The sequence below is a fragment of the Bubalus bubalis genome, chromosome 14, assembly GCF_019923935.1.
Source record: "Bubalus bubalis isolate 160015118507 breed Murrah chromosome 14, NDDB_SH_1, whole genome shotgun sequence".
In the NCBI taxonomy this organism is placed as follows: domain Eukaryota; kingdom Metazoa; phylum Chordata; class Mammalia; order Artiodactyla; family Bovidae; genus Bubalus; species Bubalus bubalis.
Genome location: NC_059170.1, coordinates 8,340,720 through 8,349,144, shown reverse-complemented (window position 1 = coordinate 8,349,144; position 8,425 = coordinate 8,340,720).

Here is an 8,425-nt window from a genome sequence, read left to right as displayed (position 1 = left end):
ACGTGGGTTCGATCCCTGGGTCTTGAAGATCCCCAGGACATGGCAACTCACTGCAGTATTCTTGCCTGGAGAATCTCATGGACAGAGGAACCTGGTGGACTACAGTTCACAGGGTTGCAAAGAGTCAGACATGACTGAAGCTTCTTAGCATGCATGCATGTGTAAAATAGATAGCTAGGAGAAAGCTGCTATATAGCACAGGGATCTCAGCTTGGTGCTCTGTGATGACCTAGAGGGGTGGGAGAGAGGTTCAAGAGGGAAGGGATATATGTATGTGCTTAGTTGTTCAGTCGTGTCTGACTCTTTGCGACCCCATGGACTGTAGCCCGCCAGGCTCCTCTGTCCATGGGATTCTCCAGGCAAGAATACTGGCATGGGTTGCCATGCCTTCCTTCAGGGGATCTTCCTAACCCAGGGATTGAACCCAGGTCTCCCACACTGCAGGTGGATTCTTTACTGTCTGATCCACCAGGGAAGCCTGAATATATGTATACATACGACTGATTCATGATGTTGTACAGCAGAAACCGATACAACATTGTAAGGCAATTATATTCCAATTAAAAAAAGAAAGAACTGTGCTATGTATTCCTAACTTCATGTGTGGTACAAAGATGACATCTCTTGATTCATCTCCCGTTATTCCAGTGTTTCTCAACTTTTTTTTTTTTTAAGTTATAGCTCCTCCAAGGGGACTTTTTAGATATTTTTTTCCCCTGTAATAATTGTCCTCCCCATAAAAATTTAATACCACAGATATACTGCATATCTCTTTATGTACTATGGTCCTCTGAGGGCCACAAACCACTGTAATATCTAAAGATTTTTTAAGGCTGTAAGAACCAATTTTCACCCCCTTGGGGGCAATATTGCCCCTGTTGAGAATGCATGTCTATTCTTTTAAGAAAAAAATTAAAGCAGGCAGGAAAAAGGCAGTCTTATAATTTAAATGATCTGATTTGTTTCTTTGACAGAAATGCGGTGACACACATAACTGTGAAAAATGCCTCTCCAGCACCGTGCATTAATGTGAGTTAATGAAAATGGGTGGCTGAAATGAGGAGAGGAGGGTTTGCAAAGCGGACGGCTTTCAGCCAGGGCAGAGACGTGCTGGAGCCATTCATGTGCGAGTAGAGCCCTCTGCTGGCCATTTTGGGAACATGCTGCTGCTGCTAAGTCGCTTCAGTTGTGTCCGACTCTTTGCTACCCCATGAATCGCAGCACGCCAGGCCTCCCTGTCCATCACCAACTCCCGGAGTTCACTGAGACTCACGTCCATCGAGTCGGTGATGCCATCCAGCCATCTCATCCTCTGTCGTCCCCTTCTCCTCCTGCCCCCAATCCCTCCCAGCATCAGAGTCTTTTCCAATGAGTCAACTCTTCGCATGAGGTGGCCAAAGTACTGGAGTTTCAGCTTTAGCATCATTCCTTCCAAAGAACACCCAGGGCTGATCTCCTTCAGAATGGATTGGTTGGATCTCCTTGCAGTCCAAGGGACTCTCAAGAGTCTTCTCCAACACCACAGTTCAAAAGCATCAATTCTTTGGCGCTCAGCTTTCTTCATAGTTCAACTCTCGCATCCATATATGACTACTGGAAAAACTATAGCCTTAACTAGACAGACCTTTGTTGGCAAAGTAATGTCTCTGCTTTTGAATATGCTATCTAGGTTGGTCATAACTTTTCTTCCAAGGAGTAAGCGTCTTTTAATTTCATGGCTGCAATCACCATCTGCAGTGATTTTGGAGCCCCCAAAAATAAAGTCTGACACTGTCTCCACTGTTTCCCCATCTATTTCTCATGAAGTGATGGGACCAGATGCCATGATCTTTGTTTTCTGAATGTTGAGCTTTAAGCCAACTTTTTCACTCTCCTTTTTCACTTTCATCAAGAGGCTTTTTAATTCCTCTTCATTTTCTGCCATAAGTGTGGTGTCATCAGAGGAACCAGAGATCAAATTGCCAACATTCGCTGGATCATCGAAAAAGCAAGAGAGTTCCAGAAAAACATCTACTTCTGCTTTATTGACTATGCCAAAGCCTTTGACTGTGTGGATCACAATAAACTGTGGAAAATTCTGAAAGAAATGGAAATACCAGACCACCTGACCTGCCCCTTGAGAAACCTGTATGCAAGTTAGGAAGCAACAGTTAGAACTGGACATGGCACAACAGACTGGTTCCAAATAGGAAAGGGAGTACGTCAAGGCTGCATATTGTCACCCTGCTTATTTAACTTCTATGCAGAGTACCTCATGAGAAACGCTGGGCTGGAAGAAGCACAAGCTGGAATCAAGATTTGGGAACATAACCCCCCAAATTAAATGCTGCTTATTCCTTACCCCAGCATCCCTAACATGTCATTGATAAGCTCCAGGCTTGGGCCTGAGGCTCAGCAAAGTTTAATAATCAAATCAGAACCACACAGTAGTAAGTGGGAAAACTGGCATCCAAAGTCAGTTCTGTCTGAATCCAAAGTCCATACTTTCCTCCTCAGGAGGCTGAGGTTCATTTATTCACCTACAGTTTGTCCAATTGCTCCAGCATTGTTTGTTGAAAAGCCTATCATTCCTCCATTGAATTGCTTCTTCACCTTTGTTAAAAAAAAAAAAACCAGTGTGTATATTTGTGTGAGTCTATTTCTGATTTCTCTGTTATATCCATTGATCTACATGTCTATCCATCCACCAAAGCCACAGTCTTGATTACTGTAGCTATATAATAAATCTAGTGAGTAGACTGATCTTTCCATTTATTCTTATTTTTCAAAATTGTTTTAGCTAGTGTAGTTTCTTTTTATTTCCACATACATAAACTTTAGAATAATCTTTCTTATATCTACAAAAAGATTCCTGCTGGGATTTTGATAGAAATTGCCTTAAACCTAAATATCAATACAGGGAGAACTGGCATCTTTACTGTGTTGAGTTTTCCAATCCACGAATCAGGTACGTTTATCCACTTTTTAAGATGTTCTTCGACCAGCATTTTGTAGTTTTCAAAATGCAGGTTTGGACATGTTTGGTTAAGCTTACATCTAACTATATTTGAGCAATTAAAAGAGGATATCATATTTAAAATTTTGCTACCCATGTGTTCATTGCTAGCATAGAGAAATACAGTTGGGTTTTATATGTTTCTCTTGCATCCTTTGACCTTGTTGAATGCATTTATTAGTTCTAGGAGGTTTTTCTGTTTTGTTGCTGTTGTTTGTCGCTTCTTTGGGATTTTCTACTTAGACAATCATTTATCTGTAAATAGAACAGTTTTATTCTCTCTTTCTGATCAGTATGCTTTTGTTTCCTTTTCTTGTCTTGTTGCAGTGGCTAGAACTTCCAGCACAATGCTGAGTAAAACTTGTGAGAGCAGATATCCTTGCCTTGTTCCCAATCTTAGAGGGGAAGCATCCAGTCTTTCACCATTAAGGATATTGTTAGCTGTAGGTTTTTATAGATGCTCTTTATTAATTCCCCCCACTTGTATTTTTATGAGAGTTTTGTCATAAATTTCACGTACATTTTGTCAAATACTTTTTCTTCATTGGTGGAAATTGTGTGATATTTCTTCTTTGTTTGGTAATATGGTGAATTACATGTATTGATTTTGAATATTTAATCAGCCTTGCATCCTTACAATAAACCCCATGGTATAAAATTATTTTCATATACTCATGTCTTTGCATACAATTAATAAATAATTCTATTTGCTAATACTTTGCTAAGGATTTGTGTGTCTAATTCATGAGGAATATTGGTTTGTATTTATCCTTTTTTGTACTGTATTTAACATTTTTTTCTTGGTTTTGGTATCAGTGAATCTAGCTTCATAAACTGAACAGGGAAGTGTTTTTTATTCTTGAATTTTTGGAACAAAGTGTGTAGAACTGGGGTTATTTCTGCTTTTAAACATTTGGTAGAATTCTCTAGTGAAACCATCTGGACCTAGAGATTTCCTTTTTGGGAGTTTTAAAATTACAAATTAAATTTCCTTAATTCTATTTCATATTCAGTGAGTTGTGATAGTTTATATTTCTGGAGGAATTGGTCTATTTAATCTAAGTTGTCAAGTTTATGCATATAAAGTTGTTCGTAGATTGCCCTATTATCATTTTGACGTCTTCAGGGTCTGTCATGATATCCCATTTCATTACTGATATTGGTAATTTATGCCTTATCTCTCTTTTTGTCAGTCTTTCTAGAGGCTTCTGCAATATACCACATCGCCTAAAACCCAGACATGTATTTTAATAACTATCTTTGAATTCTTCAGAGCACTCAGCCTGATGAAATGCCCTTCAGTGACCTCAGGAAATCAATGGTGAATTAAAATTGACTCCTGCCTTGTACTCCTGGGATATCTTGGTGTTTCTGTGGAGTCTGAAGCCAAACTGCATCCTGTAGCTTAAGGATAGCTCAGGGACCCTCCAGCCTGTTTTGTTGTTGTTGTTTTTCAAGGTGGCACTAGTTTGAGCCTGCCAGAAGCTAGGTTTGAGATTCCAGAGGCCAGTGGGTGCCATCGGAGACCGACATTGGTTCCCAGGGCGGAGGTTCCATCTAAAGTGAATTTGTCTTTGGGGCTCTGACAGTGTCCACATGGATATATCATCTGTTGTGTGTTAGGAGTCTCCAGAAACAAAAATACAAGGGGACACACACACAAGAAGTAAGACTTCTTACTGAGACTTCCCTGGTGGTCCAGTGGTTAAGAATCTGTCAATGCAGGGGACACAGGTTCGATCCTTGGTCCGGGAAGATCCCACATGCCATGGGGCAGCTAAGTCCGTGAGCTGCAACTGCTGAAGCCCTCACACCCTAGAGACTAGGGTGCGAGTTGCACCGGAACCAGAAGGTGCGCCTGCTCGCTGAAACTAGAGAAAGCTGGCGCAAGCAATCGAAGACCCATCACAGCCAAAAATAAAGATACAAAGACATCTTTAAATTTAAAAAAATGTAGACTTCTTTACCAGTACTCTGGAAAGAGGTAGAAGGGCCTCAGTCAGGGAGTTGGGCCAGAAACAAAACAACTCTTGGTCCTTCTGTTCAGAGTGTGCGAAATTTGCATGGTGTTATCCTTCGTGAGAGAGTATCAGGACTGGGTGATGAAGGTTTAGGACAGCTTTCAGAGGAGTCAGCTGAGCTCAGAGGATGGGCAGGAGACAGACTCCACAATACAGGCCCTATTTCGGGGTGTCTGTGAGAGGACAGTCTAGGCAGGAGGCTAGACCCAGCTAAGGAAATTTAATCTCCAGTCCTCTCCAAAGACACTATGCTTGCTTTATTCTCTACTTCTCTCCAGGTTGTCACTCTTGGCCTCTAAAGATGTGCTGATTGCCCCATAAATCGACAATCACAGTTTAGAATGATAATACTGGTTAATAATAATATAGTTCTTATGGACTGCTTGTATTCCTCCAAAATTTCTATGTTGAAATTCAAACTCCCCAATATTATGATGGTATTAAAGGTGGGGCCCTTGGGAGATGTGTAGGTCATGAGCGGGGAGCCCTCTAATAAAAGAGACCCCAGGGAGCCCCTCATCCTCTCTGCCATGTGCGGAACAGGGAGGAAATGGCCAACTCTGCACCAGGAAGCAAGTCCTCACCAGACACTGAATCTGCTGGTGCTATGATCTTGGTCTTCCAGCCTCCATCACTGTGAGAAATAAATTTGTTGTTTATTAGCCCCCTGGGTCTATGGTATTGTTACAGCAGTCTGAACAGATGAAGACAATAGTATGACCTGAATCTGCCTCTTCCTTTTTTTTTTTTTTTTTGCCTCTTCCTTTTAAAGATGAATAACGTTAGGCAAGGTCAAGATTAGAAGTCAAGTTGCCCACTCTCAGTGCCCTGTGGTCATTCCAAATAGTCAAAACAAGTTGACTATTGAAAGTTTCTCCATAGAAATGTCAACCAAGGGAGTGCCATCAATCAAAAAGACACACATGCCTGAGAGCCTCTTCCCCCAACGGTGGATTTTCTGACCGCAAAGTGTTGAAAATATTAAGACAGAAGAGCAGCATAATCTGACATATTTACCTGTTGATGGATTATTTCCCTATAAGGTCATTTTGATGAGAGGCTAAAGAATCAAACAGTTAAAAACACAGTTGGGTTAAATGATATAATCACAGGACTTGCAATTAAGTGCTTACATTTTAGTGGAATATATATATATATATATATATATACACACACACACACACACACACACACACACATATATACATGCTTCCCTGGTGGCTCAGATGGTAAAGAATCTGCCTGCAATGCAGGAGATTCAGGTTCGATCCCTGGATTGGGAAGATCCCCTGGAGAAGGGAATGGCAATCCACTCCAGGATTCTTGCCTGGAGAATTCCAAGGTCAGAGGAGCCTGGTGGGCTACAGTCCATGGGGTCACAAAGTGTAGGACACAACTGAGTGATTAAAACTTTCACACTTTCATATATCTACATACATACTTTTGCCCAATCCTTTAACTTTCAAATTTCCTCTGTCACCTGGTTTTACTATTTTTTGGTAAACCACACATACTTGGATTTAGTTTTTTAACTGAGCATTAATCTGCCTCTGCCTTTGATATATAAATTCAATGTGTTCACATTATTTGCGATTACTTTTATTTTTCATTTGTATTTAGTTTACTGTACTTTTTGTTTCTTTTTCACTTTCTTTACTTTTATACTTTGTCAATGTTCATTTTATTTTTTTTTAATTAGAATTTTTTTTTACTAGGAAATGAAGGAAAAATACAGTCAAGAAACTCAGTCATACCAGGACCAAATGACTAGTGGTACAAATACTTGAAAAAGTCATCATAGAGATTTTGGATACAGAAAAATAGATGAAAGAGAAAAACCTTGATTTTTACACCAAACACACTTTTGCTAACATTATAATACAATTATTTCTATCTGTTTCTTGAAAATTAAATAGCAAATACACACAAACACACACAGAGACAAAATATAAAGAAATAAGAAATACTCATGACCCATTTAATAACATGAAGCTTCCTCTCTGTCTCTCCCTGAATGTAAGCCCCTCCTTCCTCCACAGATGTAGCTGCTATGCTAGATCTTGTGTTCACCGTCCATGGGTTTTCCTTTGTAGTTTTACTGCTTATTATATATGTGTTCCTAAACAACGTACTGCTGAATTCTTCTTGAACTTTATATAAATGCAATAACATGGTATTTATATTTTCCTTTTTATTAAACATTACTGTTTTAAGATAACAATCTTGATATATATAACTGAGGTTTATTTTTATTGGTGTATAGTATTTCCAGTGCTTTGACAAACCTAGACAGTGAGCTGAAAAGCAGAGACATTACTCTGCCAATAAAGCTCCGTATAGTCAAGGCTACGGTCTTCCCAGTGGTGACATACAGTTGTGAGAGCTGGACCAGAAAGAAGGAGGAGTGCCGAAGAACTGATGCTGGAAAAGACTCCTGAGAGCCCCTTGGACAGCAAGGAGATCAAACCAGTCAATCTTAAGGGAAATCAACCCTAAATACTCGTTGGAAGGGCTAATGCTGAAGTTGAAACTCCAGTATTTTGCTCATCTGATGCAAACAGCTGACTCATTGGAAAAGCCCTTGATGCTGGGAAAGATTGAGAGCAGGAGAAGAGGGCATCAGAGGATGAGATGGCTGGATGGCATCACTGATGCAACAGACATGAACTTGGGAAAACTTCGGGAGATGGTGAGGGACAGAGAGGCCTGGCATGCTACAGTCCAAGGGGTCGCAAAGAGTTGGACATGACTGGGTGACTGAACAATAACAATTCCCACTGTATAACCATACCAACATTTATCTAGTCTATTGTAAGTGGACATTACTACTTTCTTTTTTTCAACTGTCATTACAAAAACTTGCAACATGGCAATAGACCTTCTCTTACTTGTCTATGGGTATAGATGTCCAAGAGTTTCTCAAGGGGAGAGTTTTCCTGTGATGGGGGTATTGGTATCCTAGCTGAGTCCTTTCCTCCTGTCTTCTCACTGACAGTGTGGGGTGTTGGGTATCTTTGGTCCTCTCACATACTAAATGCCTGTAGCACACTTAATTATTCTTTGGCATTGCCTTTCTTTGGGATTGGAATGAAAATGGACCTTTTCCAGTCCTGTGGCCACTGTTGAGTTCTCCAAATTTGCTGGCGTATTGAGTACAGCACTTTCACAGCATCATCTTTTAGGATTTGAAATAGCTCAACTGGAATTCCATCACCTCCACTAGCTTTGTTCATAGTGATGCTTCCTAAGGCCCACTTGACATCGCATTTCAAGATGTCTGGCTCTAGGTGAGTGATCACACCATTGTGATTATCTGGGTCTGGAAAATGTCAGCTTTCATTTCAATCCCAAAGAAAGGCAATGCCAAAGAATGCTCAAACTACTGCACAGTTGCACTCATCTCACATGC